The sequence below is a fragment of the Labrus mixtus genome, chromosome 1, assembly GCF_963584025.1.
Source record: "Labrus mixtus chromosome 1, fLabMix1.1, whole genome shotgun sequence".
Taxonomy (NCBI): domain Eukaryota; kingdom Metazoa; phylum Chordata; class Actinopteri; order Labriformes; family Labridae; genus Labrus; species Labrus mixtus.
This window is the reverse complement of record NC_083612.1, coordinates 18292061-18301668: the sequence shown is the minus strand read 5'-3', so window position 1 is coordinate 18301668 and position 9608 is coordinate 18292061.

The window sequence follows — 9608 nt, the reverse complement described above, 5'->3', positions numbered from 1 at the left end:
TGAAGTGAAAAAGACTTAAACTGGCCCCCTCCTTTAGATGCACTTACAGACAACAACTGGGCGAGTGCCGGGACCTCCTTCTGTCAGTCACCCTCTGCACGCTCCATTAAATCCCTTAACTTTGTCATGGATTCACCCAAACACACACACATGCACACACACACACACACACACACACACACACACACACATATATGCCCTGCATGTGCCTTACACCCACCATGATGCCCCCTGGCCCAAGGCTTTGCCATATGTCCACCACACAAGCACTGGCAGCTCTGCACTGCTTTGTAGTCCCTGCACACATACTCCAACCAACTGCAACATGTGAGGAAAAGCCTGCAGAATGACTGTCAGGAAACACCCCAGGGTTCTGTGAAAGATGGTGATTCAGCTGATCCCATTGTTGCTTTACATAAATATAAGTTTAAACGATATAGGCACTACCAAGCACAATGTGAAATAACATTCTATACTGGCACCCTTCATGTTAGTTGTGTCATTTTCCCTCTTATGTTAATGGATTACATATTCCCTTTAGGATTGGAGAATCTCTGCAGATTCTTATTTTAAAGCAGTTTTTGTTGCAAATGAAACCTTTTCAAAGTAGTCACAGTGTGAACAAAAACGCAGCCCTGTGTTTATTTATTTATTCATTATAAGATCTTATACACTTTTTTACCTGACATCTCTAAAAAAATCTACCCTCTGATCTTTGCTTAATATAGAGAGAAATCAATAAGTTGCCATATGTTAACCTCACTGTAAATGCTTGACGAGCCTTCACAGTTGCAGTAATGTGTAACCTTTTGCCCCTCACTCAACCAGTTCTGCTACAGTCTAATGTTACATGTTACACCTGAGGTGGAAGCTGCACTCAGTGAGAATCAGCACTGTTAATGTTTGCAGTATGTAATCATTTGACTGTGCTGATTTTGTCAAGAGGTTTTTGGCAACCATTGACAAGAGGCTAGTGATATATATATGTTATTATCACTCATTTTCAAATCTATAGTTTGATTCTTTACTTCACAAGAACTGCTTTTAATGATTCAGAGTTGAAGTCTTTGTCCAAAACAAGCTACTTCGTCTCTGTCTCTTTAAGGCTCCTTTCCTAAACACTTTCTATTGATCATCCGGCTTCCCAGAAGACTATGAGCTCTTCTTTGGTTCGGCTGTAGTTTTAGAAAGGAAAGGATACTTTAGTAGCATACTAAACAATGTCAACCATCTCCATCTGTACATGATTGAGCTGAAATCTGTTGTGGATCATGGGAGTGGACAGCGACAAAGATTACTGCAGGATGTCCCTTGCAAATATATAATTATTTCAGAGTCTTTCAGTCATAAGCTGTATGTAATTATTTTTTGTATGTTCACGTTAATTGTGTGGAAATGCCTTAAATGGCAGACTGAAGTTAAAAAAGTTTCCTTCATATAATAGTAACAGTGATTTAGGTAGTAAAGTAAGTAGCTAGTGAATGTAACCTAAGTCCTGAGCAATGACACCTTATACTTGTTCCTCAAATGCTTAATATGACTAACATTGTTTTGCAGAAAATGTATCTAGATAAACTCTTATCTGATTATTTGTTACCTCGGCCACCTTTATCGTAACCTTCTGAAATTGTAACATTATATACTGTGTACTGTATGTGGAAGAAAGAAGAACACAATAGGTCCCCTTTTAAGTGGGATTAAGTTACTTTTTTCCACAGTGATTTCATTTAACTTTAAACCTTGAGATCAGGTCAGGGTAAATGGTTGGAAACCAGTCACAAAAGGCAGCTGCACTGTACTTCACAAATTCACCGTAACATCTCAAATAGCAGATCCTTTTGAGATGAAGGCATGGCTCACAAATATCCCATTGTTTTGGTAAGTGAAACGTGTCAAAAATAAACACAAGAGTAAATGATATCATCCTGCCAATCATGTTGGTGAGTCTGAGGTCTATGACATTCTTTAAAGGGACAGTCAGAGACGGGTAAAACGGCATATTGATACAGGAATCTCAGTTTGTCTAACTTTACGCAAAAATCCAATCAAGTACCTTGCACAAATCTAAGTTGGGGCGGTGTGCTTTAGAAACATTTGAGTGCTACTCTGAAAGAAAACAACGAGATCAATAAGAGAATTTGCTCTGTGAGGGGAGAAGAACGGACTTATGTAAAGAAGTGAAGAAATAAGAAAAAAATATCTCAGCTCAATTTCTTTTTCAAAAGAGATGAGAAGTGATTCACTTTTTTTATTAACATTTTGACAGCATGGTCAACAAGCCCACGTCAAAGGCACAAGACTTTTTTTTACATTATAAAAACAGACATACATATGAGTCCAAACTCCCTGACTTAAATAGAGGGATGAAGAACATACTGACAAGTAAAGATATACACAAAGAGAGACGATAAGGGAACAATGAAGATGGAGCCCCCTCCCCTTCACTGTCTTCTGACAAACCAGCCTGGTGAGCCGTTGGAACAGGTAGAGCCAGCAGAGTGACTCAGCACCGGGCACTGGGACGTGACCCAGATCCACCACTGCTATGCATATCTGACTGAAAAGTGTCGGACCAAGCAGGGCAGCCCCCCCGCCATCACTCCAAACTAACACTGACATTTAGAGACAGGAAGAAACCAAGAAACAGCTTCCTTGGCACTACTTAGCAAGAAAGCCAACTCAGCTGATGCTCAGGGGAAGGCAGAGAGGACAGCTGAACTGTGTATGTGTGTGTGTGTGTGTGTGTGTGTGTGTGTGTGTGTGTGTGTGTGTGTGTGTGTGTGTGAGAGAGAGTGTGTGTGTGTGTGTGTGTGTGTGTGTGTGTGTGTGTGTGTGTGTGTGTGTGTGTGTGTGCGTGTAAAGAGGTAACCTCCCAGAAAGGTTCCCAATAAGTCCCTTTCCGAAAGATAACACTGAGTTATCCTTCATCATTTTGCTGCATACATGGAACAAGCTGCTGACTTTCTCCTGACCCTTGCTGCATTGCTTATTAAACATGCAGGCTTATGTAGACTGATATGATTAAATGCGTGTGAGAATGTGCAAGAGAAGTGTGTCTGCAGCTTTATTCACATGGGCATATTCATTGGATGTATATGTACAGTGTATAGTGTATTCACACTAATATGAGATTAGAGCTAAACTGTACAAACAATGATCTTTTATTCAGAGCAGTGGACGCAGGCCGAACATGGAATGTGAAACACTCCTCGAGATGAGACGTCCTGCGTTGTTCTTCAAAGCGTGCCTGCAAGAGAGGAAGGGGTGAGGAGGGGAAAAGGGGAGGCTTGTTGTTGCAGAGTGGGGGCAGGCAGACACTGAAGAAAAGAGAGCTCAAGTGGTACTGTTACTTGATGTGTGTTTGGTTGTAAACAACTGACAAAAGAGCACAAGTGTGTCTGTGAAGATAACTCCTATATCGTCATTTTGAAAAAAAATCTCTTGCCATGAGCTAGATTAAAAATTGAAACCACTTTCTTATCTGTTAAATTATCATGAAGCTATATCTAGCAGCACTTTAGCTTAGCATAGCATTGAAGTGAAAACAGGAGGAAACAGCTAGCCTGATTCGGACACAACAAAACGAGTTCTGCCTACAGCGCTGACTTTTTAGTTAAGATCCATGATTTCACAGTAGCTTAATACAGCAGGAAATGGCGGCCAAAGTTTTGGCAGCAATTCTTTCTGTTAAATGTGACGGTTGTCTACAAAATGGTGTGTCTCTTGGATTTGTGTTTCCCCTTATCTTAACTTGACCCCAACCTAACCCTAACCCCTACCAGCTATCTCTACAATGCTTAACCATAATAACCTAGGAAATTAAGTGCAGGAAACTGTTTTTGGATGGTAGGAAAACCCCATTGGGTTGGGAAAACACTTCAATGTAAGACAACAGACAGTCTGGGTAATATTTCTTACATTTATATATTTGACTTGACACAAAGACTGGGAAGAATGTGAGACAGCAATCTCGGCTTTGTTGGGAGGTAATGAGACCTTCTCAGACTCACTTATTCAGGTCTTTGTGTTTAATTTGTTCAAACTTTCTAAACTTTGTCTTTTCCAGAAGCGCCAAAACCCCAGAAAATGTCCCCTATTGTTTAACGATGACTTAAAAATACACATTTCCTGCTGTTCTTGATACCTGAATACAGTGCATTAGTCAAATCATAGAAATATGACTGATTTTACACAAAATAAGTTAGTTGTTCAGCCTTGAGAGATAAAAAGTAAGACATGCCATGGAGAGGTAACAAGGTAACTGTTACATCAACAGCTCAAGTTCACTTGCAACACCAGCTCAACAACAGTTTGTCTGTGTGTTTTCAATCTCTATCTCGTTCATTCCTGCATGGTAACAGAGACGTTTTTGGCTCAATGTGCATGTGTGTGTGTGTGTGTGTGTTTGTGTATGTGTGTCTGGATTAGATAATATTCTTACAGCCACAGACATCTTCCCCTGCGGTTCGCCAGACCTTGGTCTCCCAACATGGCAGTGCATCACTCCTCTTGAATCTGATTGCTGCACACACCCCCTGCGGCCTAATGAGAGGATTAGACACCACATATTTGTCACAATCCCCTGTTGAAGTTACCCCTTCCTCTCCCTTTCTCTCTCCCTCTCTCTCTCTCTCTGCCTCCTCCTCCTCCTCCACTCTGTCAGACTCACTATTGCGTTTATGGGTCTCTGTGGTTTCATAGAGTATCTCCTGGCCTGCTGACACATGCAATGCATAAACAACCACACACGCGCAAATACAACCTCTTACCGCCTACACACACACCCACACATGAGGGCTCATAAATGCACACAAAACCCCCTCGACTGCACATAGCAGAGGAGATATTCATGCTCAAAGTGTTTTGGTTTTAAACAGCCCACAGTGCAGTAAGTGGAGGGACCCATGTTTCCCTCTCACAAGATGACTGTTCCCTGTAGTCTGTTGTGAGTGTGTGTCTATGTGGCACATAGAGAAGGCTATAAGGACGATCAGCGCCGTTCTCCCACTGTGTCGATAAAAGATATAAAGCTGAATCAGACCTGCCAGTATAATTACAGGCAGGAAGAATCTGAAGAATGCTGTGATCTGAACTGAGCCTGACACCATGTATAGGGCCCCATGCAGCTGATTTACCCACTAACAGAGTGTGTGTGTGTGTGTGTGTGTGTGTGTGTGTGTGTGTGCGTGAGTGTGTGCGTGCGTGTGTGTGTGTGTGTGTGCATGTGTGTGTGTGTGTGTGTGTGCGCGTGAGTGTGTGTGTGTGTTTCAGATTTTGACCTTGGTGTTACAGGTCCCGTTTGTTATACTTGACAATCTCTACAGCGTTTTCCCAGTATTTTCATATAATGTTAATTAACATTAAGCCGATATTTCCACAGAGGTGCAATCGCATCAATCTAAAATACGTTAATAACCCATTTTCTGTAAGCTCAAGGTTGTGTGTGTCTATGTTTCTTAGGTTTACCATATACAGCCTGGGGTGTGCTGTGCCCTCCTTCATCCAGAACAGAAAGAGGCCATGTCACTTATCTGAGGAATTCACCCTGAACATCTCTTCTTCATAAACACTCCCCTGTGGAGCACATCCTTCTCTCTCTCTCTCTCTCTCTCTCTCTCACACACACACACACACACACACACACACACACACACTCTTTCGTTCTTTCTCACACACACACACACACACACACACACACACACACACACACACACGCAACACACACTTGGTGTGCTATCAGTTTGCTTTATGAACAAAAGCAACCAAAACACATACTAAAAAGATGTGCAACAATAGCCATCATGCAAATCACACAGTTCACAAACAGCACCGGGAACTTCCACAAACAGCTCACATTGCTGGAATACTTCTCCTTCCTCATGCTTTCAGTGTCATGGTTTCACCAAACAGGTGGTCCTCATTAATTTTGGTCTTGAAAAATGAGCCGAGACAAAAAGCAACACATGTTAGCGCCTCTTGCGATGCATTTGTTATGTTTTTTTTTTGTTTCTTGAAGCTGTGCTCATGATGAGAAAGACATCAGATGTGCAGAGATTCCTTAGAGACCAGATCAAACTTCCCATTCCGTCGTAATTCACATCTCTCCTTTATCAGGATTCATAGTAACTGACAATGGTGCACTGAGGTACGGAAATGATTTATCTTAACCTTGAGTACAAAGATTTGCATATTGCTAGAGCAATGTATTGTGTATAAAAAATACACAAAAACATACATAGACATGTCTGCCCAGAGAAAGATGATGTGTTTTACTACAGAATGGAATTCCGGCCGCCTTGTTTCCGACTGATCTCAGCGATGAGGAGAATGTCAGAGTACAAACACAGAGATAAGAATGGCACCTGGAGAATGTGCTCCACAGCACACTCATGTACCTCTGAAGTAAATATTGAAATGACCAAACATTCTCAGATAAAATATTGTTACGCACATTTCCACAGCCCTGTAAGCAGATAAATGTCTATCAGCTAAATATATCGCTTAAATTTGAATTCTTGTCCAGCCTTGACCAGGAAAACTGCAAATTACTCATTCAAACAATCTGCAATCTGTGTATTAGAACTATGTGGCTGTATTGTTGCACCAATACCAGAATCTTAAATTTTAATATAGTATAGTAAAAATCAAACAATATCAACAGCTGTTTTGATACCAAAAATTAAAAGTCTTCAGCTGTCAATATTTGTCAGTTTTTTTATGTTAATGACCATAAATGACAGGCTTTGTACAAGTTGCCAACATTGTTGAGCATTTTAGACAATACTCTCTCTTTTATCTTTATTAAAAAAAAAGCAATTTTATCATTTTAAAATACATGTTGTCAAAAAGTATCAAAAATGTTAACAACCTGAGTGTGTATTATTCATCTCTATCATCTGTATGGAGACTCACTGGGCCCCACCTTGTATTAAGTGCATGCAGCCATGTGTGTGTGTGTTTTAGGAGTGTAATGTGACACCCAGGTCTCTCAGGGGGGACTGATTCTCTGACCCCATTTGGAAATTCCAACTTCTAGTCCGACCAAAGGCCTCGATGCTTACGCAACATGCATCCAGGGGAAACGATGGTAGATTTGCACAGACAATAAGCCAAAAATCACACAAATTCTTCCCAGGTAAAGTACAGCACAATCAGAGCATACGGCAAACCGCATTGTTGTAATAAACAGTTGTGACACGAGAAGGTTTTCCTGAGATTAGGCTTTGTTTTTACTTCTTGGACTAGATCCACATGGTGTTTCTAAAAACAAGACTCTTTAAATTCAAGCCTTACAATAAGTCATAACAAATGAGCCAGTATGCACAATACAAGGACAATAAATACAGACAACAATTTACCTGTGCTTCTGTTACTGAAAAAGGCCCAAATGTTCTAAAATTCAGATGGTTGAAGAAATGTTGATGGGAGCAACACTCAAAAACATGTTTTTCTGCTTATGCCATGTTCTAGCTGATACAAAATTCCAGCAAACACTAACAAGATCATGCAGTCACATTACATAATTGCTATCACACACTGCCTGCTATCAGATATATTTTGCAGTTGTCTCTTACACAGACAAAACATGTTTTGGTTTGTAATGTGAACGTATTGTTGTCAGGATGCTCTCTGCATTGTTTGTCGTGCCTTTACATCGACACAAAGTTCATCAAAATCAGACATGTCTATTGTCTGTGACTCCCTGTCATAATGTTTGTGTTATTTTGACAGCTCAGCTCCAGCTGACTCACAATCAATCGTATCTGTCAAAGCCTTAAAAACACAGAATATATGGATGACGCTAAGCTGAAAAAACTGGAATTGATTAAAGATATTTACAGCTTTTTGAATCAGTACTGACATCTCCACAGGACGTTTTTTTTTGTTAACAATCCCAGCCTAAAACATCTAACCACAGTATGACTGTGAGTTTCATGTGCTGGGAAAGCAGCACAGACACATCCCCTTTGTTGCTCATCCTTTGCTTGTACGTGTGAACATGAATGCTGAGAGGTGCATTTGTCTTCAAATACCTTCCATGTTTTCGGGTCGTGCATTTATCACCTCCTGTATTAATGGATGGGATAACAAGTTCCCTGTGTGTCTGTGTGTTACATGAACTCATTAACAATGCATCTGGAAAGCATATAGCCATTAAGGCCTTGCAGCTGGGACAGCTCCACCCTCTGAGACTCTGGTTTAAACTGCACTGCTGTGAGGTTTACAGCACATCACAGAGCCTGTTTACCTTACAGTGAAATTATTGATCACATGGGGCTAATTCTTTATTTCTAAATATTACCCGGGTACTTTAATCCTCTTTAACTCAGGCAAATAATATGCAGATTTTTTATAATTTTTATGGTTTCTAATAAATGTGTTTATAGTCAGATGCATTGTTCTTTACATCATGGTGACAAGGAAACCAAACTGTTGCATTGTCCATGTCCTTCTGTCATTTCCACTAGAGTGTGTATGTATTTTACATTCCTCAGTCACAGCTCCATCTGTTTGTAGGAAGAATGGAGAGGCCCTCAGCAGACCCCTGAGAGGTTTAAAATATGCCGGCCTCCTGCAGTCTCCCAGCAAACACAGAGTAGACCGCGCTGGGCTCTGGCAGGCCGGTTTTAATTCAGCCGGGGCCTCACGAGAAGGTGAACCAGTTGGACCCTAGCCAGGTAGATGGCTCAAACTTACAGCCACGAGCCATCAGAACACAAATCTTCCAAAACCTCAAAATGGCTTTGGTTCTTCCTTCGGTCTGTCGCTGACACTGTTTATAATGTGTTTATAAAACACAAGCTTTTATGCAGTGACAGGGTGGGACATTGGGGCCTCATATCCTTCGTCCTTGTGGGAGATATGACCACCATTCTGTCACCTTTACTGTGCAATTTTCTTCATTACCCTAAGATGACTCATCCAGCCCCCTCCCCCCCCTTTTTTCTCTGTCTTTATTGCTTGAAGCTTCCAGTGAGAATCCGCGCTGGCAGTGTGGCCCTACTGCAGGCCAGGCCTCTGATTTAGTGATTGATTTTAGCATTAACGACCAGCCCCTCCTCCTACCTACCCTGAACACACAACCCCCCCCCCCCCCCCCCCCCCCCCCCCCCACACACACACACACACACACACATGTACACAAGTGAACACACACGTATCCATTGTCAGGCCTCTCCTGTGGCGCACAGATAGTGTAGTTACAAGCTGAGCTGGGAAGCTGAAGCCTTGATGAAGCGAAGAGGAGCCAGAGTGAGCAAGGGCGTGGAGAATGGAGGATGAATTTCAAGCTTGTTTCTGTAGGTGGTACTTTTACTAATATAATATTTTTTCTAATACAATACTATGTTTCACAAGTAAATCTTAGAATTTGTGTTGAATGTTTAAGGGAAAAAGCTATTGAGCACACAGTCAACTAGCTGTCAGCACCACTCATACACTAAGTGAAAGCACGTCAACATATTTTGAATTGCTAAAGAGCCAAATATTGCCCTCAGGAGTTCCCTAAGAAATATTGGACTTGCTTACATAAAAGGTGATGATAATTTAATGTTTTGTTTAAAAGTTGTTTCTGCTGCTCCCCAGTGGCCACAAAATCCTTCACTATA